Below are 18,625 nucleotides of genomic sequence, written 5' to 3' on the forward strand. Positions count from 1 at the left end.
TTTGACTTATGAGGTAGCTAGAGGATCCTGCGGTGATTCTTGTTGCTGCTGGTCGACAATAACTCCACCCTCTTCCTGGGCGTCCTCAATGCCAGTTGCTAAGGAGATCTCTGGAGACCCTGGAGTCTTTTCCTCTTCCAGGCGAGCAACACACCTCGCCAGCTCCGCCTCCCTGATGTGATCTGGAAGACAGGAAAAATTGGCCCTGGGGTTGCTTTTCCAGAACATGTAGAAGCATTCAAACTCCGCCCCTTCATAGTCTTCAAGGTTATGGGCATTCGCCTCCTCCATAGTAGCAACCTCTTTGTGGCTTATCTCCAGCTCTGCTTGGAGCTTGTGGGCTTCCCAGTAGTTCATGAGTGAGACCTCCTTGTACTACTCCTTAGAAGCGGTGATCTTGGCAATGCTCGCTTCCTTCTTCTTCAGCTCCTCATCGAGAGAGGCGAGTTCGGCCTCAGCCATTTGCAGCACCTCGATGTGCTTCACCTCGGGCTCCTTGAGTGCCTCAGTATGCTTTTCCTCAACTTCCTTTAGCTACTCGACATGTTGGGCCTCAGCAATACGAAGCTGATCACAAGCTTCTTCTCATGCTGAGCAGTCAGTGTCCTCGAGCTCCACTAGCCAAAGGCCATGGTAAAAACTCCCTGCAATCAGAAAGAGATAAAGCAGTTAGTAGGAATAAAATGATGAAGAAAATTAGTAAAATACGATAAAAACAACAACTTACAGCAAGCACTTCGTTCAGTGCGCGGTTGAAGACTTGATCAACTGTCATGGAGCCAGTCTCTTGAATCGCCTCTCGGCTGGGATGGTGCTTTGTTATTTTGGACAGCCTGTCCTTGGTTGAATTGAGCACCACGCTCGTGAGATCTTCTCTCGAGGCGTCTTCTTGGTGACCAGCAGGTTGCTGGTCGGTGGAAGCTGGAGGAGTGAGGTCGGCGGGAGCTGGTGGAGGATTTTGTTCGACCGGAGCTAGGGGATCTTGATTCATAGGAATCGACGGAGATGTCTCTTTGGTAGGAGCTGGTGGAGGAGTTGTCTCCTTTGTGGGAGTAGGCGCAGGAGGGTCCTTTGTTTGAGACCTCTTCGTGGAGGGATTGCTGCAGCCTTCCCCAGGTTGGCGCTTGCTGGACTTTTTCTTGCTCTCCGATTGGGCGTACAAGTCAAAAGCTCGGTCAGCAGGCATGTCTGCAAAGGAGAAACAATCGAACAGCTAGGCAATATAGTAAAAGGAGCTTGCTAAGTTAAGGAAACAAGGGCAGGAAAATTAAAAGTATAATACCTGAGCTATAATTACCGGTCGCTACACTATTTACTTTACTAATGCTACACTCACTCTCTACCTAGAAGAAATCTGAATTTAAATTTGGAGTGTACTTAAAGTTGCCGTCCCCATCAACTAAATGACAGGGAATGGGCAGACTGTCTAAGAATGAGAAGACAGTACCATTCTCATCTGAAGACTCGTCGATGGGTGCAGGGGGTTCGGAAGCTTTCTTTTTTCCCTTTCCCAAAGAGGCAGGGGGAGCAGCTGCTCGCAGGGTGCTGGAGGGTTCCCTGATTGTCACTCCCGTTGTCCTCCTCCTTGGAGGTTGCGATACGTTTGGGTGCTGCTCAGGAATTTCTCCACCAGTGGCACTCCCCGCCGTTGACTCCCTCATGTCCTGGTGAGGTGCCAGAAGCCCGACCAACCTTAGGTTGGTTTCAGTGACCAGTTGTTTGACACTTTTTTCTACGTCTGTCATGCTGGCAAGTAGTGCTACTCGAAGCTCCATTTCTGGAGTAGGAGCTAGTCGCAGCCATGGACCTGAAGAGAACTAATTTTCTAAGGAAAATGCAGATAAAAGAAAAGAATATAAACGACCAAGAGAACGAAGAAATTACATCCTTGGGTGAAGGCTAGGTTGTTGGTGACCAGGCCAGTAGTCAAAAAGTATTCCTGGTAGTACTTTCCTACATTAGACTTGTAGGTAGTCTCACTCAGAAGGGTGCGGTTCGATTCCTGGTGGCAGAGATGAAAGAACCTCGTGCTGTCCTGGTTGGGGTTAGATTTAAGATCGAACAGGTAGTTGATCTCATGAAGCGAAGGGATAGGCCATTTTTTATGGCTGTAAAGGATATAGAGTACAAAAAGCATCTATACCCGTTCATGGTTATTTGGAAAGGAGCGACCCCGAAGTAATTGGCCACTCCCTGGAAGTAAGGATGGAGAGGCAGGATTGCTCCTACCTCAATGTGATACCTTGACCAGGCGCTGAAGGCGCCACTGGGTAGGTTCGCCCGTTGGTCGGTGGTAGGAAGGAATAAAGTTTCCCTAGAAAGTCCGTACTTTCTGAGGAAATTGTTTACCATCCTAGCAGTGATTGTGCTAGGAGGAGCTAGGTACCATTCAACATTTGGTCGAAGGACGTTGCGGGGGTGGGCCTGTGTTTGGATTTCGGGACTAGTGGTTCCGGCTCTACCGCTGGTCGAGGGAATTTTAGCCCGAGGAGAAGGCTGATTTTCAGAAGGTTTAGATGGTTTCTTTTTTTGGGCAGTGGATTTTACTCTACCTATATTTGGTGGACTTAAGTGAGGTCTGTTGGGTGGAATTCGAGAAAAAGGGATATCTGGGATAAGTAGTGACTGCTGTTCTTCGTCCACGAGCAGCTGAGCGAGCAGGTCGTTGTCAATTGGCCTCTCACCTCCCCACGGATCTTGCATGAAAATCTGTGAACAGAGAAGGGGAGATGAGAATCTACGGCCTAAAAACTTGTGTTAAGAGTTGGAATAACGTTGCTCGCGTATAAAAGTTAAGCTTTTATACTACTAGTAGCTTTCTAGCAAAAACACTATGTTTCATACGAGCAGTTTGAAAAATGGATCAAAAAGCAGAAGTAAAAAGTTTTTCAGGAAAAACTTTTTCAACTCTGAAGGGGCGGGAAAAACCTAGTTTTTCTACAAGCTTAAAAATCGAATTTTTACTTCGATTTTACGCCCTAAATTCATGATCCTAACTACCAAGCTGGTCCTTAACCCCTACCAAATTTTATTTCAAGCTTAAGCCTGCGTGCCCGTTTACCCCGAAACAAATTTTTGCAAAAACAGTTAAGAATATTCAAGAACTCAGAAACTCAAAGTCTAAAATGGAGATGAAATGAATATTGCATGGCATATCAACAACTGAAAAGTTTGAGGAAATTACTTGTATAAAAGATGGGGTAGATTTTTGAGACGCTAAGTCGAGTTGGCTGGGCAGGAACTTCGTAGATCACCAAGAACTGTCTGAGTTTCTGGAAGTTGTGCACCTTGTTCTTTGGTTTTCTTTAAGATAGAGGAAAAATGTAAAAAGTAAAAATGGCTTCTAAAGGATTATTTATATTAGCCAAGGAGCAGTTACCTAGGTAATCATTTCGGGTAACTTTTCGAAGCGTGGGGAAACGCAATAGCCGTCAGAAAACTTTTGGGAAACTGGAAAGTCGTGATTGGTTGCCTTTTTCGAGAAGGCATGGACAACTCTGACAGATTTGGTGGGGTATGCGAAGGGTCAATCTCCTAAGTTTACTTTATGCTGGTCGCAGTAAAATAAACTTGGGGGCAAATGTTTACCTAAAAATGGCTCCTGGTGAAGTGGTAGGAATTTATTACACGTGGTTGGCACGTGGCAGCATTAAAGTGAAGGGATGTTGTTCGCCTATCAACTAGATGTTTCTTGCCTCATCAGATCTCGCGTTTAGATGCGACCAGTTTGGTCACATGCTTCGATTTATTTCCTTTAAGATACGCAATCTTGTAATAACTACATTTATTATCTTTTCTCTTTATTGCCTTGATACGCTGATATTAAGGATAGTTAAGGCTCATTGGCCCATGTAACCCCCTTGAGCCTACAAATATGCATGAAAAGGCTCAAGGAAGGGACTTTTGAACCTTGAACTTGAATACTCATAGAGAAAGCATAGTGTGATTACCCACCGAAAAGTTGTAATTCTTCCGAGGCTTGTGAAACTCAAGAACCCTAGTTCTTTGATCACGACATTGGGATTCAACATCAATAAGAACACTAAGTGGACGTAGGTTATTACCACACAGTTAGGCCAAACCACTATAAATCATTTGTGTCACCTTTTTCGCATTTGATTCCATTCTTTATTTCCTTTTTGTTTCTTTGTCGTTATTTTGACTCCGTGTCGTTGGCCAAATCAAGGGTCAACATAGGGAATGAAGCCTTATTGTCAACAACTTTTTCATAAAAACCATAGAGAAAAGTTGCACTCTTTTCTGAGTTGTATTTTCATGAATAGTAGAGTTTTCTTAGTTTTTTTTAATAAACCACTGAGAAAAGCCCCAATCCCCTCTAGCAGTCGAGCACGAGAACGGAAAAGTCTTCTTCCCCAGCCACGGTAATCACTATTTTCATCATTTTTATGTGCTTTTTTTAATTTTCTTCCATTATTAATGCTTTAAATCATGTATATATTCATAAAGTTGATTTATTTTGAAGTTTTAGGGCAAAAATGAAGAAATTGCTAGTGGGTTTAACGGTGTTTGTAATGTATATTTTACAAGGTGGTTTTTTTTTTTTTTTTTTTTTGCATTTTTGAATGTTGTGGAGGATTAGAAGACATTTCCAAGCTTCAAAACAATTATAGATCACTAAAACTTGACTTTTTTTTTTTGTTTATTTCGGATTTTGGGAATTTTTTATAATATTTACATAATGTATTTATTTTTTAATATTGCTAATATTAATTATGTTAATTATATACAATTTATTATTTTTTTACATAATTTTTTATATTATAATATTGTTTTTTTACATAATTTTTTATATTATTTTCATAATAATTTCTTTTAAGTTAATTATTTTATGAATCCAAATTTATTCTTATTTTTATCACTAATTTTGTAATTATGGTTTAGTAAAATTTGAGTTCACTTGTTTTAATTTAGTAAGTAATTATCAATACTCTAAATCATGCAAATTACCATATTTACTAATTATTGTTTAATCTTTTATTGTAGGAAATATATTTACTTATTTGAATTTGAAGTGGATTGAAATTGTTGAAGATTAATTTTGAAGGTGAGTAATAATTACTACTTAATGTTTTATTTTTTGTTTTGATATGATACAAACTATTGTTAGAGATGTTTGAATATATTAGACATTCATCCGAGGTAAAAAGGATTCTGAGATAAAAAAATGTGTGTTGCGGAGATAACAGAAGGTTGAGAACATGCGTGTCTTTAATGAAGTAGATTATGCAAATTTTGTGTGCTGCAATGGTTTATGGACAAAATTATGCTTGTTGATTGTTGTGTTTTGTTTTAATTGAATTTATAGGTATTAATTATTTAGAATATGCTATAGAAACAGAGGAAACCCTGCTCAACTTTTTTATAAGATTAATATATTCATTGAACATGTTTTATAGGTTAATATATGTAATAATTATGTTTGTTTATGTTGAAATTGTAAATATAAATGAATTTTTGTGATATTTTATAGAAACAGAGAAAACTCTGCCCATTTTAATTTAGAATTTATTAATTGAAGATATTTTTGTTCAATTACAATATTAATTTTCTTTTCAATATTGTGTTGAGAATTATGTAGTTATTATCATTATGGATACATCATGGATGCTTGAGAATAGATAAAGACAACAATTTCAAGACGAATACAACAAATTTTTAGAATTTTGCCCAACAAATTGTAGTGATCCGAAAAGAATTCCTTGTCTATGTATAAATTTATGGTAATAGATCAAAATGAAATATTACCATGATAAAAAATCATGTATTTTTTCAAAGATTTGATACAAGTTACAATACATGGTATTGTCATGGGGAATCATTGAAAAATAATAATCCTTATCTATTCGGGAGGCGAGGGGTTGATGATTTGGATTATAGTAATTTTGACGATCATCCTATGGAATTGCTTAATGAAGCACAACAAGAGTTTGTTGATGATCCTTCAAAATTCGATAAATTGGTTAGACATGCAGATAAACAATTATTCAATGGTTGTTTGAAACAAAGATTACCAACCATGGTGAAATTTTACCACATAAAAGCAGAAAATGGAGAGAGTGATAAATGTTTTAGTAAATTTTTAGCTACTTTTAAGGAGATCTTGCCGTCAGATAATCCTTCCCCGAGTCTACGCATGAAGTGAAGAAAACTTTAAATTGCATACGGTTGAAGTATGAGAAGATCCATGCATGTTCGAACAACTATGTGTTATATCGTAAAGAGTATGCAGACATGGCCACTTGCCCATAATGTGATTTACTGTGCTACAAACCTAATAAGAGTAAGGAGATTAGGAAACTTATTCCTCAGAAAGTGATGTGGTACTTGCCTTTGATTCTGCGGCTTAAGCGGTTATATTGAAGTGAAGAACACTCTCAAAACTTAATATGTCATGAGACTAGGCGAGTGAAATATGGTAAACTCCGACATCCTACAGATTTGCAAGCTTGGAAAAACTAAATTTCTTAAATCTAGAATTTAAAACTGAATCAAGACATCATCGTCTAGGTCTAGTTGTTGATGGAGTAAACCCACATAAATCTCTAAGTACTAGCCATAGTTCTGTTGGAGATTTATGCCCCAATTAAAACCTAATTTATTTGTAATCTCATTTTATTATCAATAGAAGAATATGAATAATTTTTTATTTGGTCAATCACTTTGCTCACATGTTTTATTTTCATGATTATTTATTTAATATAAACTTCTATTAGATCCCGATCATATAGCTAATAATATTTATAGTGACTTAATCACAGTGGAATATAAATATGATTAAATGTTCAAAATAAGTTAGTCCTAAGATTACTCAGTGCACATGATTTACACTAACTTGCTAATCTATGATATTATCTACTTACACATTGTAGTGTTATGTTCTTTCCAGAATATTAGCAAAGTAGATAAGATCAGATGTATTTGTTACATCAAACTGGACCAATATTTTGTAACGCGCTGGATAACTTAGACCGTTACACTGTGTGTTTGAAATAGTGCAAGACTTGCTAGTCAAGTCATTTAGTTCGAACTGTGTATCTAACGACACAAAAAGACTAGGTTAAGAAGGAATTTGATTATAAATGGTTAAGCTTTATTGAAAACAAACGTTTGTTATATGGGATCCCAAATCAGGGCTTAAATAACGTAAATACAAATTTCTTAATTACAAATAATTGACCCAGCCACTCTAATGGCAAAATATACGTTTTAGGTTCCCCGTTCCTGAACAAATCCTTGACCGTGGTGGCCGAGCAGCTGACAATGTACACCTCGCCCCCAGAGCTCTCCAACCCATGGCCAACTTGCCTTACCTGCACCATGTAGCACCCGTGAGCCGAAGCCCAGCAAGAAAACATAATATCATATCATAACAGTATTAACAGCTAAACAGTTCACAGAGCATAAACCAATAACCACAAAGCATTACTCAGTTCTTTCAAGCCATTAAGTCCACTCAAGACAACACACTAGTCAATAACCAATAATCCAGCTCTAGATACTCATTAAATCATAGACAATGATCTACAACAGATATTCAGCACGTACATTCAGATTCAAGATACAATTAATCACATAATACACTCTTATCACATAATACTCAGGGCCGACGACTTAGGCCGCACCCTCTGTTTAACCCACTGACTCCGGCCCGCTTAAACCGAGCTCAGTGCATAATAAGCTGTCCTCGGATACCAGTGTCCGAGCTGCGCCCTGTGCGCAAGTGTGGATTTCGGCACCCTTAGGCCGTTACCACATGCCCCCGTGGCATAATACCACCTTATGACATTCATACCATTATAGGGAACTCTTAGTCCCAACATATTCACATGGTGTATCACAATCACATAACAACACATTCAAATATAGGGAACACTTAGTCCCATCCTATCCACATACACAGGTGCAGTTTTCTTACCTTGATTCCAAATGATTTAATTAGAGAGGACGACCCCCGAGCACGATCCATTCCCGAGCCCTAGCTTATTACCTAGTCACAACCAATATAATGGATTCCATTAATATTCACATATAGGTCTTCATGTACAAAACTAACTTCCGGAATTCCAAATTCCACCAAGCACGGTGGTGAAACCAAACCCGAGCACACTAGACCTCTTTCCCGTGCCTAAAACCTTTAAAAAACTCATGTGTGCAACCAAGGGTTGCGGCCCCTGAAGCCTAGCCGCGACCCTTCATCGAAATAGAACCAACACCCATGCTGAACCGCACACGCGCCGCGGCCCTTGCCTTGGGCGCCGCAGCGCCCCCTTATGGCCGAGCCTTCCTGGCTCATCTTCACCCTAGGGTCGCAGCGCTCTAGAACAGAGCCGCGGCCCTTCCCTCCGAGCCCAGAATTTTCACCATTTCCAACCTCCAAACCTTACCCGAAATCATCCCCAAGCTCCCTACTTCAATATCAATCATTCCCAACACTTTTAAGACAACTTTAACATCATAATTCAACAGGAAACCCAATCTAAAACTCATTGCAATCCATGTTTCAATCTCTGAAACTCAAGAACATCAAACACCATAACCAACCATTCAAAACTCAGATTTAAACTTCTAAATCATAAATTAAGGTTTACCTTTTCAGCTGAACCCCTTCTCTAAGGAGAATCCCAGCTAGTTCCCAAGTTTCTAGCCTCAATTCAACCTTAAACATCAAAATTACAATTATCTTACTACTCAGAAAACTCAGAGTTTCTAACCTAAAAAACACAGTTTGATTCTCACCTTGGCTTTGATTAAATGTTCCTTGGATAATCCTTGAGCTAAGCTTTTAAATCCCCACTGAAATCCTCTGAAATCCCAGCCTAAATCCTCCAAATTTCCTCTGTTTTCCTTGTGTTTTTCTTAGTTTTCTTGAGAGAGAGGAGGGAGAGAGAATAAGAGTCGGTCTAGTATTTCTTTCCACTAGCTTCTGCTTAACTAAGTCTATCATTTATCCCGTTAAGTCAATCCCGAGCCTCGGGGTGCCGAAAACGTCCCCGAGGGAAAAATGGTAAAATTCCCCAACATTCCCACCTAGACTTCCTAACCTCAAATATATCTCCATATATTTATTTTCATAACCCAATAGTCTAAATAACTACCCGATACCTATAATATCCCTGACTTATCCAAAACCAACTATTAAGCCCCGTTGTGACTTTTCCCGCTACCTGCTCCCTAGGATCGCCTCGTGCCGATAGTTACAAACGCACACACCTGTACACGCATATACATTTATCAATCTACCCACATAATAATGTGGTCTCAAAAATTTATCACACACATTCACATTTATGCCCTAACGGGCCAAGATTACCATTAATTCTCTTAACCTCCAATTATGCCCTCCCGACACACTAATCAAGGCCCTTAAGCCTTATTAGTAATTTTGGGTCGTTACATATTTACTTTAGATAGATAAGTAAATGTATCATTATTATCTAATACAGTCATATCATAAAGTTTACCATAGGTCAATTCAATCTCAATTCTGAATGGTTAGTATTCTAACTGATTGTATTATTCAAGTCCTTTGATTTTTTCGTTACCAGCTTACCCTACGGACTAGCCCATACTTACATCTTGGGGACTTGGTGGTATAATTGAGTGGGAGTGTTAATTATAGATATGAACATCTATAGCTTCTAGCAAGAAGTGAAATGATGATCACCTTATAGCTTGGTTCAACGAGTTAAATGATTGAGTACTCATTTCTATGATTAAAGTTCACAGAAATATCATTTATAAGGAACTTAGTGGTATTTAAGGATAAAATATAATGAGGGGTAAAACAATAATTTGAACCCGACTCAATTGTAGATCATGTATAGAGGATTGAATGAAAAACTATAGTTGTAACAACAGATAACGTATTTACTTTAAGTGTAAAGCATTCTATAAGTTAAAGAGTGCAATTCCGAGTCTTTAGTGGAGTCACGAGGAATTAATAAGGTAGTGAAATTATTCGATAATAATTTTTCCGGTAACTTATTGGAGCTTGAATTCATGGGTCCATGGTCCCCAAAATTCCTTTGATTAAATCATCTAGATAGTCTCGATTAATTGATTTAATTATCAAATAGGATTGTCCAAATTGTTTTATGTATATTTTGGAAAATTTTACTAAGATGTGGAATTTAGAGAAGAAAAGAGAAATTTTGGAAAATTTATTAATTATGACAAATTGGTGTCAAATTGATAAATACTATTAAATCAATGTTCAAATTATAATTAGTTCATTTGAATAAATGATTTAATTAATTAATTATTATTTAAATATAATTATAATTATAATTATAATTATATATATAAAAAGTTTTGATAAAAACTTTATAAGATAAACGAAATCAGTTTATATATATTATATTTATTTAATTAATTAATAATAGTTTTGTTTTATTATATACTTATAGAAAATAATAGTATTTGAATTTAAAGATTATTATGCTTTGAATTTAAAAATAGAAAAATCTCAAGGTTTGCAAAATATTTAGTATTCAGCCATATAGGGATTTTTAAGCTATTATTTTAATTATTTAATTAAATTGAATTAACCCTAAAGTTTTGCTATAAATAGGTACTTAAGTCTAGGGTTTTGTGATCTGAAAAAGTGAAGTGAAAAATCAAAAACATAAACTCAAGAGACCTATTGTAGCTGCTCATATTCTCTCTTCTTCTCTATAATTTTCCTATCTCGTGTGTTGAGAATTTCCCACTCTATTATAGGTGATCAAAGGTAATTGTGGAAGATTGTATAGTTTGAAGATCCAGTTCACTCTCTTGTCATTACTGTGCGATAAAAAGGAACAAGGGCTAGAGAGAGTGAAGGAAGGAGTCTCGATATCCACTGCGTAAAAGTAAGATTCTTAAACTCTGTTATTTGATTTGCTTAATGAAATTCATTAGAAACATGTTTCTAGGTTGTTTTATATGTTTATTTGTTTAATATATGAAACATACGTGAAAATATTTATGATCTTGTAAAATGTATTACCAACAACTGGCCTTAGATCCTTGGTAATCAATATTTTCATGCATGAATATGTTTAATGAATTTTGAGATATGTGTAGCATAATTGATTAGATTTTATTTTAGTATGAATATTGTGTTTATGTGTATTTGTTGCACTTTTTTTATTTTATTTTAGGATTGAAAAACTACATAGAATTTTTTTTTTAAAAAAATTTGGGACTGATGGGGCAGTTTGTGTGCCAGACACACAGCAAAAAGTCGTTGGGGACACCGGGGTTGTACGGCGTACGTATGGATTCATACGGCGGCCCCGTGCGGGCCCTCTGCGGGCTTTTTTCACCAATTTTTTTCTTCAAAAAGTATCATTATTTTAAATTATTATCTTTTTATTAATATATTTTGTTAAATTAATTCAAATTATCAAAATATCTTCTTTTATAACCATGTTCATAAAATTGATTATTTTTATTCAAAATTTAGATATTGATTTTTATAGTTATGGTAAATATCTAAGATATTTTTGTTGATTTTTTAAAATAGATATTTGTTTTAAAAGGAATAAGATAATTTGGTTGAATTTGAAAATAGATATATTTAAGATATTTTGGTTATCATAATAATAAAATTAATTATTTTTGCATAAAAATAGAAAATAGTTTTATTAATATCTATTAGATTTGTGTGCAGTTATTCTATAAAATCCAATATCCCACAAATATTAAATTGGATTTTATTAAATTAATATAACCTAAAATAACATAATTGAGTTTATTGTTGACAAATAAAGTCCAAATGAACTTAGTTAATTGTTGATGGATTTTATTTAAATTGACTTAATTTTATTTGAAAAATTGTAATTAATTATGAATTTTGTGTAGATAAATTCTAAGTTAATTAATTATGGTATTTTTACAAATGTGATAAATTGTGACATTTTTGCATAAACACATAGATATTGTTCATTTAGTAACATGATTAGGATATTCAATCATGTGACATATTTGTGAACTATTTGTGAACAAGGTCGATAGCTTAATGGGGCCTCGAGACACTTTGATTTGTCCTTCTACGGAAGGTGTTCATTATTTATTTTGACAAGGTTAGATTTCGAAAGATAGATAATTATATGTCAAATTCTATTAGGCTCACGCCAACGGTGACTGCTAGGACTAAATCTATGATTATCGAAACCGTGGATTTAGCTCATAAAATAAGAAAAATAAGAAATTTTGTTTTCTTATTTTTGATCGAATAGTAGGTTGTTAACAATGGTACTCATTATTAAATGAGTTTACAACTCTATTTCACTAATAGTATTTTTTTACTCTCGCCAACCAGGACAAGGATATCATAGATTAGTTGAAAACATAAAGAAATAGAGATATGATTGTTTTTTGTATTTTTCCTGATATCATGCATATATTTGGTATATGATGTGCTATTTCTTAAATTTTTTGTGAATAGAAATTTTATTGAGAAAAAGTGATTGATTTCTATTCTATTGATAATTTGTAGTTTTAATTATGGCTCTGTCTACTCCAATCCTTTCTTAACTTTTGATGGAAAAACTCACTGGAGAAAACTTCCTTTAGTGGAAGCAGAACATCAATATTGTGTTGATTGGTGACAACTCCAAGTTCGTCATGATTGAGAAATCCCCAGAAGTTCCAGCTGAAGGAGCTACCAAGTCTGTAAGAGACAAATACAAGAGTTGGCAGGCGGCTAATGACAAGGCATGGTACTACATGTTGACTAGTATGGTCGACACTCTCAAGACAAAGATGGACAATGTCGAGACGGCCTACGAAATCATGGATCAACTCCAAGACATGTTCGGGGCAAAGTCTGTGCATACTCTTTTTGAGGACACCAAGAAGTATGTCAATGCTCGGATGACACCATTTCAGCACGTTCGTGATCACCTGATCAAGATGACGAACTACTTTATGGAAGCTGAACTGCATGGAGCTACAGTAGAAGAGGAGACTCAAGTCGGCTTAATCCTCAATAGTCCCTCTCCAGCTTTCCTACCATTCACCACAAACTATATGATGAATAAACTTAAATATGGTCTGACGCAGCTCATGAATGATCTTCAGAATTTTGAGTCTATCATGGGTGGATCGAGTAAGGGAGGAGAAAAGAAGACTACTGATGTTGTTGCTAATCCAGCGAAGGCTAAAGCTAACCTAGCTTCATCTTCGAGAGCTGGAAACAACACCACCTCAGAACCTACAAAAGCTGCAAAGACGAGTGCACAACCAGATGCACAGATGCCTAAGGGGAAGAAAAAGAAGAATAAGAAAGGTAAAGGTAAATACTTTCACTGCAATGAAAAAATGGCATTGGAAACAGGATTGCCCTAATTTTCTAGCAGCGAAAAACAAAGTTAATGATTATAGTTCATTTTTCTTAGAAACATGTGTTTTAGAGAATGATAAATCGGTTTGGATTATTAATTCTGGATCTACTAACCATGTTTGTAATTCTTTACAGCTTCTTGAATCGTGGGAGGAGGTGGACGAAGGCGACTTAAAGCTTAGAGTTGGGAACAGAGCGTTTGTTGTAGTCCAAACTAGAGGAAGAGCTCACATGATGTTTTGAAATAAATATTTAATTTTAAATGATGTATTTTTTATTCTGGATTTTAGTAGAAATTTAATTTCAGTTTCGATGTTGCAATTAGAATGATTTGTTATTGCTTTTACAAGTGTGAATATATCTATTTCTTTCAATGGATCACAATTGTGTATTATATGTTTGGAAAATAGGCTTTATATTCAGTGATCTGATGAACCCCTCACGTTTAATAATGAATTTTTCAAAGTAGCTAAATCTAGGACCAATAAATGTCAATAGATCGATAACAATAACATGACGTATTTATGGAATTTGAGACTAGGTCACATTGGCTATGATAGGATTCAAAGACTTACAAAGGATGGGCCTTTGAGGGAACTCACCTTAGGAGAATTACATGTCTGTGAATCATGTCTAGAAGGCAAACTGACCAAGCATCCATTCTCTGCAAAGGATGATAGGGCCAAAGAACCACTTGGAATAGTACATTAAGGTGTCTATGGACCTCTGAATGTTAAAGCCCGGGGTGGTTTTGAGTATTTCGTCACTTTTATTGACGATTACTCTAGATACTCATGTCTTTACCTAATGCATAGGAAATCAAAAATATTTTCAAAGTTTCAGAAATTCCTAGCTATGGCTCAGAACCAATTAGGTAAAAATTTAATGATCTTGCGATCTGATAGGGGTGGATAATATTTGGATATGCAGTTCCAAGATCATTTAAGTGAACTTGTGATTTTATCTAAACTTACTGCCCCGGATACTTCGCAACAAAATGGTGTAGCGAAATGCCGAAACAGAACTTTATTGGAAATGGTTAGATGCATGCTTAGTTACTAAACTCTGCCAACTTCATTATGGGGACATGCAATTGAAACTGCAAACGACATTCTAAATGTTGTGTCGTCCAAATCAATCCCTGATAACTCTACAAAATAGATTTATTTTACCACATTTTTTATGCTAATTGTTGCTTAGTTTGTGAGTTTTTAAGTGAGTTTTTAAGTAATTTTGAATTTATTAGTCTTATTGTATTTTTCTAGATTTTTATATGTTTATTATAGATATTTTATTGTATTATGTTGTTGTTTAATTATTTGAAATTAGTGTTGTTAGATTGAATGTTAAAAAGGTGATTTTATTGAAATTAATTGTCATGTAAATTAAATTTTAATTAATATTTTCATGGAATTTATATGGTATATTTGATTAGTGAAAATATTTAATTTTAATTTAGTTTATGATTATTTTGTAGGAAACATGATGCATTATTTGAAAGAAAAGGAAAGAAGTGAAGCAAAGTGACATTTTTGAGAGAAGAAAAATAAAAAAAAGAGGAAGCCCAGCCCCACCTGCCCACCATGGGCCTTCCCCAATTTGGCCCGCCTCGATGCAACCTTCCCAACCACCTAGGCCTCCAGCTCCACTCAGCCCGCCAGCCCCTTCCAGCCCAGGCCCGAAGCCTCTCTAGCCTCTAGCTGCACCCCTCAGCCCACACGGGCCCACGCCCAGCTGCCTCAGCCAGCCCGCCCCACGGCCCAGCTACCAACAGCCACCAAACCCAGCTGCCTCCTCCTCTCTTAAGCCCAACAATGTCCCATTGTCCCAATGTCCAAAAATACCACATTTTTACCCAAATTTCCTACATATTTCACCACAAAATCATCATTACACCATAAAATTTACCTCTACTTGCCATATATTAATTTAATTAATCTAATCAATTTATTTAATTTAAATTGATTATTTTAATAATCTCATTTTGGCTATAAATATAGAATTTCAAGACCATTTTGGAGTGCTTAATTTTTTGTTACCATATTCTTTTCTACCATTCTCTCCTCTATTTTAGTGTTTTTTAAGAGTATTTTTCAAGTATGTAATTTCTTTATTTTGTAATTTCTATTCTAGTTATGAGTTTCCAATCTTTTTAAGATCATTAAGGTGGTGATGAAACAATATGTAACTAAATAGTATTTATTTTGTATGTTGATTTCCCATTTGTGCAACAAAGTTTATAGATTTTTCTTCTTCAAATATCTTCTTTCATCTTAAATATCATGTATTTTTTATTGTTAGCACATATTTACACTTTGTTCTTCATTAGTGCAAAATCATAATATTATTTGATTAAGGCGTGCCATTACATTGTGCACATCAAATGCTTAGAACAAAAATATTATGTTTTGCCTTATAGAGAATATTCATTGATTTATTTGTTGTTTCTTTATATTTATTCACACTAAATACTTTGAAATTATATCTTAAAAAGTGAAGATAAATCCTATATTTTTTATAAATACTTGTGCTTAAATAGAATATCTAATTTGAATAAGTGATGGTTTGATTAATTTCTACTATTACTAAAACTTAGGAATCAATGTACTTATAAATATTATTGAACTTATATTTTGTGGATTTTATTATCTTAATAATCTTTCTTCTACCATCTTGTTTACAATTATTAATTTAGTTATATATATTGTCTTTAATAACTTAATTATTATCTTTTATTTTATTTTCTTGATACAAAAATCTCATAAATCTTTGGAGCTAGATTAGAATTTATTAATTTTGGTTTAAAATAGTTTTCTTTTTTTATTTTAGACAACTCTTTTGGGTTCGACATCCTTGCTTACACGATCAATATTCTATATGAACGATTTGTGTGCTTGCGATATAAATATTTAAAACATACCCATTTTGGGTCCATCATGTTTTTGGCGCCGTGGCCAGGGACTTGCAAGAAAAGAAACGAAATTTATATCAAGGTTAGTGAATTCTTCTACAAGTTTTTAAAATTTTTGCACTTAAAAAATATAAAACTAATAAAAAGGATAAAAAGAAAATTTGGGACTGTTCTACCCCCCATAAAGAAAAAAACTTATTTATATTTTAATATTTATTATTTTTTTTTTATTTTAGTTGACGACACTTGTGCCTCCTATCTATCTTTTTAATTTTTATAGTTGATGGCACTTGTGCCTCCTAATTTTGTTGTAACTTTATTGTAATTTTTATTTCTTATATATCTTTGTTAGTTGACGGCACTTGTGCCTCTTAACATTTGTTGTAATTTTCTTTATTTATCTTATTGTTATATTTTTGTAAAATTTGCTAGTTGATGGAAATTTCGCCTTCTTGTCTATTACCTTATGTTTTAGTTGATGGTACTTGTGCCTCGTAATTTTTACTTTATTTTTGTTATGGTTGATGGCATGCTATGCCTCCCTACTCTTGCCTAATTTTTGATAGTCTTATTTAATTTTACATTATTTTTCTTTATCTCTTATCATATTATTGTGTAATTGTGAAAAATACTTAAAAAAAACCTAAATCTTGTCCTTTCACCATAAGTAATCTTTGCTTAAAGGAAATTTGAAAAAAATTCTCAATCCACCTCTACTAATTAACCTCGAGGAATTGTTAGTAGTGTGCGAGTAAGTGGAATCAAATAGGCCTGGGGACAAGTAAACCATAAAAATTATATTGCTGTGAAATCTCTTAAAATTCTAAGTATGCTTTGTGGTTGCGGATTTAACTGATCTTCCACATCGAAAAATTGTTTGTTTGAGATTATCTTTGTTGCCTTGATTGTAAAAATTGTATGCATCATTAGGAACGCAACTCTAAAAATCGATTAGTAGAAAGACATTTATCTTTGTTTGAAATTGAAAGTGTTAGTAAAAATTTGAGCATTATGGAACCAATTGCTAATATTTCTAGAAATCCTGTTGATGAAAATGTTGTGCCTGAAAAAACCTTGCTTGAATATTTTGCACCTCTTTCATCTAATGCTCCTTCATGTATTGTTTTTCCTACCACTTATGCTACCAACTTTGAGCTTAAACCATAAATCATTCAAAAGTTGCCATCTTTTTATGGGTTAGATAGAGAGGATCCTTACATGCATGTCAGTGATTTCTTAGAAATTTGCTCAACATTTAAATTTAAAAAAAATTCTAATGAGTCGGTCAAACTAAGATTATTCCCTTTTTAATTAAAAGACAAATCAAAAGCTTGGTTAAATTCCCTTCCCACGGGGTCTATAACTACATGGAGTTAACTTTATAATAAATTCCTACTAAAATTTTTTCCTATGTCTAAAACTGATAGTCTAATGAGAGAAATCTCCGAGTTTTTTGAAAAAGATAATGAAGAGTTTTATAAATGTTGGGAAAGATTTAAAGATTTATTATTAAAATGTCCTCATCATGGTTTTGAAAAATGGAGACCTGTAAAATATTTTTATGATGGTTTGACTCCCTCCAATCGTCAAATAATTCAATCTATGCATACTGGAATTTTTTTAAAATTTCAAGGTGTAACGCCCTGGTTACTCCAAGACCGTTACGGTGAACTTTGAACCGTGATTTAACTCGCTAACCGAGTTCTTTGGTTAAAAACTTGCTTCTAGGTGTTATTAATAGGTTAAGGTGGAAAACCAATCAAAAGGAAATGATATATTTTATTTAAAACATAAAACTATTCATGGGCCCATAAAAATGTTTACAAGTTATTTACAATGCAAAATGGTCATTACAGTATAAAAATTACAACCCGCTGATCTAAGCTGCAAAATTGGGTAAACCGCTAGTTCCCCTGAGAACTCCTTGGCCGTGGTGGTCAAGCGGCTGCATATGTATACATCACCACCTAAGCTCTCCACTCAAGGCTGGGTGAGCTTTTCTTTCCCTTTACCTGCACCACATAGCACCCATGAGCCAAAGCCCAGCAAGAAAACCCAATACAACATGCATGTAATATCAAATGATGATCATGATAATCATACAGAGCTTATAGCCCTGAACAGATGAGTGAATATCACTTTGTGGTCGCGTTAACCATGAAGGAGTGTATAGCTCTAATCAGATGAGTGATTTAACACTTGAGGTTCTGGTAAACCATAATGAGTGACTGATGAGCAAGTCACTATGGGGCTCGACACCCATATCCATGTGACAATTCAGTCACTTGGACATTCTGGCCCTGGCTCCAATCAACTGAGTGACTGCTGGGTAAGTCACCTCGGGCTCAACACCCACAGCCATGTGA

At 35.2% G+C, this 18,625-nt stretch overlaps 1 non-coding gene across 1 annotated transcript; it reads right to left on the reverse strand.

Moving 5' to 3' along the window:
• Window positions 1-17,684: 17,684 nt before the first annotated feature.
• Window positions 17,685-17,791, reverse strand: LOC133787612 (small nucleolar RNA R71). Its single transcript, XR_009872622.1, has one exon. It is a non-coding gene; the product is annotated as a small nucleolar RNA R71 (small nucleolar RNA).
• Window positions 17,792-18,625: the final 834 nt, after the last annotated feature.

The sequence above is a fragment of the Humulus lupulus genome, chromosome 6 (genome assembly GCF_963169125.1).
Source record: "Humulus lupulus chromosome 6, drHumLupu1.1, whole genome shotgun sequence".
Classification (NCBI taxonomy): domain Eukaryota; kingdom Viridiplantae; phylum Streptophyta; class Magnoliopsida; order Rosales; family Cannabaceae; genus Humulus; species Humulus lupulus.